We start from the raw sequence: 7797 nt of genomic DNA on the forward strand, positions 1-7797 counted from the left end.
TGCATCTTTAACATTAATCAGATATGAAAACAATGTAGTCAAAATAATATAATAAAGACGTGACCTTCACATGCTTCGGCGAAGCGAGTTCCTTTTAAAGCGTATAAATTGTTTGTACCCAGCCACGTGACATGAGATAAAATATCTATATTGCTAGTAAAGACACATGTAAAATAATGTCTTGCAGAGTCCACGGGATTTATACCACCTAAATAGATGAAGTGATTGACCTGTAAATAATATTATTATCTTACCTGTAAATAATATTATATCATATGAAGAAGAGACTTTGATACAATCAATTTTTATTAAATATGAAAAATAAAAATAATATTTACCACATTGTCATAAGTCGCCTGATCGACATTTTAAAAATTTAGAAAATCATCTATTTTGAAAAATAGAAAATTTTTATAAAATACACATTTTTTTACCAATAACTATTTTTTATACACTTTAAACTTAAATGTATTGGTGATATTTTGTATGTCTTTTACCTGAGTCAACTGCCACAATGAGAATAACCTCGCCAAAACATACCACCTGTAAAACACAGTTAGTAATGATATTTTTTACTTATTTTATTATTGGTCACTTTTCCCACTTTCGGTACAATACCTTTGTTCACTAGAATATGCTGCTTTGTAGTAATCGAACGTAATTGGCTCTTATACTTATAAAACAAAACAAATTAACGTCAAGTGGTGACAAGACAACTCACTAATTGTTGTGTTGAACGCGGCCGTTCACAACACATGTCACGGCGGTTCCGACGCATTTTCATTGCAGTGCGGTTACGGTGCATTTTTATCGCAGTGCGAGCACGGCGCTGTTATTCACCACGTGCGCTCTCTGTGCGGTTATGATGGCGTTTTCCATGCAGTGATTGCACAGAGATGCCACTGTGAACGCACGCCGTGATTGCACGGTGTGCCTTCGCGTGCGTCTCATTGCGAAGATACGCGACTAGCAATATAGGAGTATTACATATATGATATCACTGCCATCTGCATATGTAAAGTTCTTTCCTCTTTCTCGTAGCCGCCGGCAGCCATAGGATAGGATCCAAAATCGACTTGAGATATCAAAGGTAATCCTTTTACTTCTTTACTTAATATTTTATACATTATAAAATAACGTTAGCGAAATAATTTGTAGATATTAATTAAGTAATATTTTTCAATATTTACTAATACTTTTCGCAAACTTTGTAATTACTAGTTTGAGATTATATTCGTGGTTGCAAATCGCGTGGCAAAGATATTCTGTCTTTCGAGCTGTATAAAAGAGTATATATTAGGTCTGTTTTTCTTATATACACTTCGTACACTTTAGTGTAAAGTGTACACTTTAGCGTTCTTCTTGCCGAAAGTGACGTTGATTTACGTCATTACACGCTGTTCTTCTTGAAAGTGTATTACACTTTATTGACGCAATTTACACTTTTTTTACACCTCCTTGAAAGGTGGTGTAAAACTAGTGTAACGTTACACTTTTTCTTTGTTTATGTTTCGAATGTCATTTTAGGACTCAGTTGGATGTGGTTAGATGTTTATCAAGTGAGATATAATTCGAAAAAAACTTACCTTTTTAAAAAAAGTAAAAAAGTGCGCCAAGTACACGCACAACACGTAATACTTTAAATTAAAATTCTAAACTCAAACTAGTATTTATTACAAAATGTATTTTATTTTTAATATAAAACATTTTATTTCTACAAAACCTACGTTACAAAAAAAAGTGATATAAAAAAGTAGCACCAAGTACACTTGTGTACATTTAAAGAAAGTAGTAAAAACATTATAAAAAAATAAAAAGTATAAAATTATTATATATGTATCAATAGGTAGACTTTGCCTTTTGTAAAAAGTCGAAATATAAAAAGTAATTAAGGCATCTCTTTCTTACTTTTTCTCTTTTTCATACTCTTACTCTCTTTCTCTCACTCTCTCTCTCTCTCACTCTCTCTTTCACTCTCTCACTCTTTTTCACTGTCTCTCATATTTTCTCTCACTCTCTCGCACTCTCTCTCAGTCTCTCTCACTCTCTCTCGCACAATCTCTCACTCTTTCTCACTTTCTCTTGCACTCTTTCTCACACTCTCTCACTCTTTCTTGCACTCTCTCCCACTCTCTCTTAATTTCTTTCACTTTTTTTCACTGTATCTCACATTCTCTCTCACTTCCTCTCGCACTCTTTCTCACTCTCTCTCAGTCACTCTCTCTCTCTCTCTCTCTTGCACTCTTTCTCACTCTTTCTCACTCTCTCTCGCACTCTCTCTCACTCTTTCTCGCACCCTCTCTCGCACTCTCTCTCACTCTCTCTCACACTCTCCCTCAGTCTCTCTCACTCTTTCTCGCACTCTTTCTCACTCTCACTTGCACTCTCTCTCACTCTCTCGCAGACTTTTTCACTCTTTCTCATTTTCTTTCGAACTCTCTCTCACTCTTTTTTGCACTGTCTTTCACTCTCTCTTACTCTTTCTCACTCTTTCTCGCACTCTTTCTCACTCTCACTCGCACTCTCACTCACTCTCTCTTAGTTTCTTTCACTTTTTCTCACTGTCTCTCACATTCTCTCTCACTTTCTCTCGCACTCTTTATCACTCTCTCTCACTCTCTCTCACTCTCTCTCGCACTCTTACACTTTCTCTCTCTCTCTCTCTGACTCTCTCTCAGTCTCTCTCGCACTCTTTCTCACTCTCCTTTAGTCTCTCTCGCACTCTATAACACTCTCTCTCACATTCTCTCACTCATTCTCATTTTCTATCCTACTCTCTCTTACTCTTTCTCGCACTCTCTCTCACTCTCTCTCGCACTCTTACACTTTCTCTCTCTCTCTCTCACTCTCTCTCAGTTTCTCTCGCACTCTTTCTCACTCTCTCTTACTTTCTCTCACTCTCTCTGGCTCTCTCTATCATTCTTTCTCTTTCTCACTCTCGCACTTTTTCTCACATTTTCTCATTCTCTCTTGCACTTTCTCTCATTCTTTCTCGCACTCTCTTTTACTTTCTCTCACTTTGTCGCACTTTCTCTCGCACTCTTTATTACTCTCTCTTTCTTTCACTTTTGCAATTTCTCTCACTTTTCCTCATTCTCACTCTCACTCTCTCTCTCGCATTCTCTTTTTTAGTCTCTCAAGTATTTTTCTTTTACTCTTTTTTTTTCATTCTCTCTCACTCTTTCTCAGTTTCTCTCCCACTCTCTGTCACTCTTTCTTTCACTTTCTTTCTTTTTTTCTCTCTTTTTCTTTTTCTTTTTCTCATACGTTTTGTTCTACTTATCACGCGTCGTGTAGACGCATGTATATTGCCATCTTTTACACCACAGATAATCTGACAGTTCTCCACCATCTAGCCGGTCGATTTTCCCCACCACTTGTCTATCTAATCAGAAAACGTGAAAAATTAGAAGTCAAAACGTTTTCTGTAAACAGCTTCGAAAACAAGCCTCGGACGAGAAAAATACATTAATACTTTTCTTTTCTGCTTACCCGAGTCGAAATTTTGATGCTACTTTCAAACTTTTTAAGATACTTTGAACCTATTTAGCTGACCAATATACTTATTTAAACCTACTTTGATGATTATATTCATTTACTTCTCTTTTAAACCTTTAATTCTATAAATTTTACGTTACTCCTATCTAACCTAAAGACATTCTCGATATTTTGGTGATTAAAGTAGGTTTTTTTTGCATAGGAAAAAAACATTTTTTAACATAAATGTAATTAACATAACATAAACATTTTTTAACATAAATGTAATATAAAATATATTTGATTTAAATATAACATTGTTTGAGACAACAAATTACGCGTTATAAAAATGTACTTTAAATTATAAGAATAATAAAAAATAAATAATTTTTAATAATAAGATAAATATTTTTATCTATTGTTGCAGATACATTGCAGTGCAATGTATCTGCAACATTTCTAATAAAATAATAATTTAAACAAATAATAAATGAAATGTGTATAGGATAGCTTGAGAATAAATAGATAAAAATAATCATATTTTATTAAGAAACAAATGGTTTTGGAGACTCAGTGCAGGGGGTGCAAATACGACGAAGGGTCTCGAGTTCGAATCCCTCCGCCAATCACCTTAGGATTTTTTCAGACCAGTCTCTTCCAATGGAGTTCATCGGTTGATTGGCGAGCTGAATCGGGCCTCCAAAGATTAATTCGAGTGAAATCTTCAAAGTTGTGTGAGAGCGCAAGCCGCAAACAATTTTTTTTTATTGAAGTTTTAGGCTTATTTAACCTAACAAAATTTGTTAAATCTAAAGAAACCTGTCTGTGTAGGTTCAATAGAGGTTTTAATTGAACCTATTTTACTACTTTAGCTCCTACATAAATAGAACCTACTTTAAACCTAACTTGGAGAAAATGGAAATTTGTGACACTTTTAGGTTGAAAGTAGGAGCAAATTTTATCCTTGCAATTGAACCTACTTTACTATCGTAACTCCTATTATATAGTAGAATGAGAGGTTCATTAGAGAATCAAAATTTTGACTCGGGTAGTTTCCTGAATCGATTGAGAGTAGAATAAAGCCGATCGGTTCAGTCAGTATCAAGATATTGCTGATTGAGTTTTCCCCCACTCTTAAAATTCTTCATTTTTGCGTATATAGAGGTACGGGCGCACTGCGCGCGCGCGTGAACTTGGCGCGAGGCACTACCGTGCCTCTTGATAGGTTGTATTGTATTTAATTTTACATATATATAATAAGATATATGTTAAAATATGTTAAATTCATTAATACGACATTCTTTAAATATAAATTATAAATTCTTTAAATATAGTAGTAAATTATATGTTAAATTAGTATTAAAAATTATTTTTTTTGTGTAGTAATTATAATTTCGTTACTTGCATTTCGGTAGACAGTTGCTGTTTTTATGATTCGTTTTCCATTGCAAAGAAAACTTACTACACAAAAAAAATACTTTTTAATACTAATTTAACATATAATTTAATACTATATTTAAAGGATTTACAATTTATATTATATTTAAAAAATGTCATATTAATGAATTTAACATATATTTTAACATATATCTTATTATATATATGTAAAATATCATCTTTTATAGATGAAGCAGGCTAAATTACATGTCAAATTGACAGTATGTATACATTTGTAGTTTTCATATGTGTTTTATGTAGTTTATATTAATATTATACGTATTAAATTATTACTGTTATTAGTTATTAATTATAGGTGGGCTAACTTTTAAAATACACTCACCAGAAATAGATCTTAATGGTCCACCCATCAATGTACAATAGATAATGAAGAAAACTCCAAACAAACACCATGCACAAATGGCTTTAGTACACTTTTGTTACACTCTGGCGTTCTTCTTGAAAAGCGTACACTTTACACGATGTTTTTCCCACTCCCAAAAAGTGTAATGTATTAAAAGTGTAAGGTGTACACTTTACACTTTTTGTGTATGCAAGTAAAACAAACCTATTGTTACATATATTATGTTCAATAAACAAAACATTACATTGTTTTTCTGACATGTATTGAATCGGTACTATCTCTTTTTTTTTCCAGAGTTTTTCATCGATAGTAGATCCTAATGGAAGTGGCAAAAGCAATGTGATAGACTCAATGCTGTTTGTAATCGGTTATCGAGCCACCAAGATCAGATCCAAAAAGATATCAGTTTTAATACACAATTCCAAGAAAGATTCAAATATCAGAAGCTGTTCCTGTGCATTTTCAGCAAATTATTGACGAGGTGAGATATATACTCTCTGTTTAATAATGTTAATTATCATTATAATGTTCTGTGTGAACACTCGTTACTACAGTCATTGTCTTAGAAGAACTTTTTATTTTTAAATAAAGGAAAAGAAAAAAATATATAATTATATTTAAATATATAAAATATATAATAAAATATATAAAAAGGTCTAAATGAAAAAAAGTGATTGTTGAAAAAAGAAATTTGTGGAGGACTTATAATAAGAGTTTATAAATAGAAGAAAAGAAACAAAACAAAAAAAAGAATAGAATAATAAAATAACATAGATGTCTTAGCCCACATAGACATTCATCCATCTAGACATCCATTGGACATCTATTAGATGTTGCATGGAGCTGTTGACATCTAATAGACGTCTAATGGAGTTTTTGTTCTGTGTGGGAGACTCTAACTTTGGCTTAAATGTTAAATTACTTATGTTTACAAGATGGAAAGATTACAAATAAGATTCAGTATTAAAACTGAGGATGGATAATATAATTTATAAATTTTTATTTGCAATAATTTATAAAATTTTTTTTTCTAACTGTCACGCCACTGTTTGTGAAGATTACTTTTACTTTTTTTCAGCTTTATCTCTTTTTGAAATGGCCATTTGTATTTTTTGTTTGGCTTATTACTATCCGGTAATTTCTTATAATTGTAATGTCTAGCATAGTGATACATAATTGGTGTTTTTTCTTGTATATAATTCATAGCGTCTAAATAATAAAAAGCTTCTGGAGGGATGTAAACTGATTTTAACGCTTCTTTTTAATACATGGAATTGGGGTAAAAAGATCCAAACATTAATGAATTTTGTTTGATTTCTTTTACATGCCTATAATGTTTTTTTATAATTTTAATTATGAAGTTGTCTATTCTTAAACTAGTGGCTTTATTCTATAGGGCTTTGTTTTGTATTGAAAATTAATTAAAATTAATTATTACTTCTTAATTTAAATCACATTATGTATCAAACTTATGACAAAAAATAAAAATATTTTTTTCTTTGATAAGAAAGTAATTTGAAAACTTAAATAATTTAAAAATTTGTTTTTGCAGAAGTTTCAAAAGAAACGCACATAAATCTGCGAACGATGAACAGATGTCGTATACAATTAAAATATGGTTGGCACATGCCTGGAAACGCATCTATCGAGAGGAAGAAAAAAGAAGAAGAAAAGATCAAGATATAGAAGGGAAACAATGATTTCTTTCTGTAACAATCCACTCTCCAGGGATTTTTTGATGCTAAGATTAGGTTTGCATGATCATAGTGATTGTTATGTATTTGAACTAATTATCTTTTGATAAAGATCATTACATAAAAAAAGGTAGCAAATTGCGTTTCAATATGAAATACATATATGTTACAGTAGAAGCATTTATTAAAGTTATTTTATTTATTTTTATTTGGTAAAACATACATGTAAAATATAGAAATTTTATTTTTTTCAGCGAAGAATGTCGTATTAGCTTCAGAGCACTTAATTTCTTTTTTATCAATCTTTAACGTGTCGACATTTACAGATATATTTTATCACATCCAACTAATTAATTTTATTCTTAACGTATGAAAATAGTTGAACCATACAACTAATTACTAAACTTATTAAATATTACTATACTTATAAAATTTTCTTCTGAATGAAAAATGTAATTGAAAACATTTGATTTGTGATTATAAAACTTATATATTATAAGTTATGAAAATATATATGTGATTAGAAAAATATATATTATAAGTTAAAAAAATATATGTGATTATAAAAATATATATTAAGTTATAAAAATATATATAGTAATAAAAAATGTATATACTCCAATTCTATAAACGTATTCAACAAATTATTAACCTAATCTAACTTATCCTATTTCAATACGTGAGCGCACGCGCTTGCTGGGTATATGTGTGCGTGTANATGTGATATACTAAAATCTCCCGCTTTCATACTGTTTTCAAACTGTTTCCATACGCTGCGAACATTCGCGGCGAAATTCTACAGTAGATGGTGCCGCGGACATAGGT

General features: G+C 31.3%; 2 long non-coding RNA genes across 4 annotated transcripts; one reads left to right on the forward strand and one right to left on the reverse strand.

Moving 5' to 3' along the window:
• Positions 1-6: 6 nt before the first annotated feature.
• On the reverse strand, positions 7-918 carry LOC109860605. Its single transcript, XR_002250841.1, has 4 exons — positions 619-918; positions 498-543; positions 339-388; positions 7-230 (listed from the first exon to the last, which is right to left on the reverse strand). It is a non-coding gene; the product is annotated as an uncharacterized LOC109860605 (long non-coding RNA).
• A 104-nt stretch (positions 919-1022) lies between these two features.
• On the forward strand, positions 1023-7442 carry LOC109860606. Of its 3 annotated transcripts, none has more exons than XR_002250843.1 (4): positions 1023-1090; positions 5573-5759; positions 6831-7029; positions 7227-7442. It is a non-coding gene; the product is annotated as an uncharacterized LOC109860606 (long non-coding RNA). The 3 variants fall into 3 exon arrangements; XR_002250844.1 differs by lacking the exon at positions 1023-1090 and adding an exon at positions 5454-5471; XR_002250842.1 differs by lacking the exon at positions 1023-1090 and having other exon boundaries at positions 5478-5759.
• The last annotated feature ends 355 nt before the right edge of the window (positions 7443-7797 follow it).

Source organism: Pseudomyrmex gracilis, unplaced genomic scaffold (assembly GCF_002006095.1).
Source record: "Pseudomyrmex gracilis isolate BER0280 unplaced genomic scaffold, ASM200609v1 scaffold_423, whole genome shotgun sequence".
Lineage (NCBI taxonomy): Eukaryota > Metazoa > Arthropoda > Insecta > Hymenoptera > Formicidae > Pseudomyrmex > Pseudomyrmex gracilis.